A 2040-nucleotide genomic window follows, 5' to 3' on the forward strand; every position below is an offset into this window, starting at 1 on the left:
AACAGATTGGACAACCTCGAAGAAATGGAAGTATTCTTAGAAATAGTCAACTTACCAAGACTGAATCAGAAAGAAAGAAAATCTGAATTAGTCAATTACTAGCTAGTAGATTAAATCAGTATTAAAAAAAAAAAATCTCCCAACAAAGAGAAGCCCAAGACCAGATGGCTTCAATGGTGAGTTTTATCAAACATTTAAAGAAAAATGAACACCAATACTTCTCAAATTCTTCCAAAATATTGAAGAGGAGAGAATACTCCCCAACTCATTTTATGAAGCTGAAATTATCCTGATATCAAAGCCAAGAAAAACACTACTAAAAGAAAACTACAAGGAGAATTTTTGCATCTATATTTATCAGGGATATAAGAATAAATTTAACCATGGGGGCAAATGATCTCTATACTGAAAATAATGACATTGATGAAAGAAACTGAAGTAGACACAAAGAAATGGAAAAGTATCCTGTGTTCATGGATTGGAAGAATTAATATTGTTAAACGTCAATACTACCAAAAGCCATTTATAGATTCAATGCAACCTCTATGAAGATTCCAGTCGTATTTTTTATTGAAGTATACAAACAAATAAAAAAACACTCCTGGAGTGCCTGGGTGGCTCAGTCGGTTGGGCGTGTACCTTTGATGTGGGTCGGGATCCTGGGGTCCTGGGATTGAGCCCCGCATCAGGCTCCCTGCTCACTGAGGAGTCTGCTTATCCCTCTCCCTCTGCCCTTCCCCATCATTCATGCTCTCTCTCTCTCTCAAATAAATAAATAAAATCTTAAAAAAAAAAAAAAACTCCTAAAATTCCTATGGAACCACCGAAGACTCTGGATAATCAAAAAATCATGAGAATCAAGAACAGATCAGGAGGTTTTCTTGCTTCCAGATGGCTGCGGGGATGTATTTGGAACATTATCTGGACAGTATCGAAAACCTTCCCTTCGAACTGCATAGAAACTTTCAGCTCGTGAGGCACCTGGACCAAAGAGCAGAGGGCCGGAAGGCTGAAATTGACAAGTTGGCCACTGAGTATATGAGTAGCAACCGCAGCCGGAGCTCTGAGGAAAAATTGGCTCTTCTCAAACAGATCCAAGAAGCCTATGGCAAATGCAAGGAATTTGGTGACGACAAGGTGCAGCTTGCCATGCAGACCTATGAGATGGTGGATAAATACACTCGGTGACTGGACACAGACCTGGCCCATTTTGAGGCTGATTTAAAGGAGAAGCAGATTGATTGAATCAAGTGACTATGACAGCTCGTCTAGCAAAGGCAAAAAGAAAGGTGGGACTCAAAAGGAGAAGAAAGCTGCCCGTGCTCGTTCCAAAGGGAAAAACTCAGATGAAGAAGCTCCCAAAGCCACCCAAAAGAAGTTAAAGCTTGTGCGCACAAGCCCTGAGTGTGGGATGCCCTCAGTCACCTTTGGCAGTGTCCACCCCTCGGATGTGTTGGATATGCCTGTGGATCCCAACGAACCCACCTATTGCCTTTGTCACCAGGTCTCCTATGGAAAGATGATTGGCTGTGACAGCCCTGATTGTTCCATTGAGTGGTTCCACTTTGCCTGCGTGGGGCTGACAACCAAGCCTTGGGGGAAGTGGTTCTGCCCTCGCTGCTCCCAGGGCAAGAAAAAATCGAGAGGGGCCTTGGATTCCCACGATTTCTTCCACATCCCTGGACCTGGGCTAGTGGGGAGAGGAGAGCCTGTGCTGGGGCCCCGGGGCTTGGAGAGGGTGGATGGTGCAACTGCTGTCATCTCTTCTCCTCCCCTCCTCCTGCTCCTGGTGCTGAGGCTGTACCCCAACCATAGGAGGGAGGGATGCTGCAGCTGCTAACTGGCTGTGCTCTCATTCAGCCTGCCTCCCCTCAGAGGGAAGCGGTCTTGCCCACTGTCCTTTTGCCTCCATGCTGAGGTTGGTGCTGTATTTCCAAGGGATGGTCCTCTTCACCTCCCCGCCCCGTTCTGTATTAAGGACTAGGGCAGTAGCATGGGGGTACTCCCCAGCCCTCCTGACTCTCTCCCCCTGTGTTGGGG

At 46.0% G+C, this 2040-nt stretch overlaps 1 pseudogene; it reads left to right on the forward strand.

Annotated features, from left to right (window-relative positions):
* The first annotated feature begins 887 nt into the window (after positions 1-887).
* On the forward strand, positions 888-1840 carry LOC144293610 (inhibitor of growth protein 4 pseudogene; annotated as a pseudogene).
* The last annotated feature ends 200 nt before the right edge of the window (positions 1841-2040 follow it).

Source organism: Canis aureus, chromosome 22, assembly GCF_053574225.1.
Source record: "Canis aureus isolate CA01 chromosome 22, VMU_Caureus_v.1.0, whole genome shotgun sequence".
In the NCBI taxonomy this organism is placed as follows: domain Eukaryota; kingdom Metazoa; phylum Chordata; class Mammalia; order Carnivora; family Canidae; genus Canis; species Canis aureus.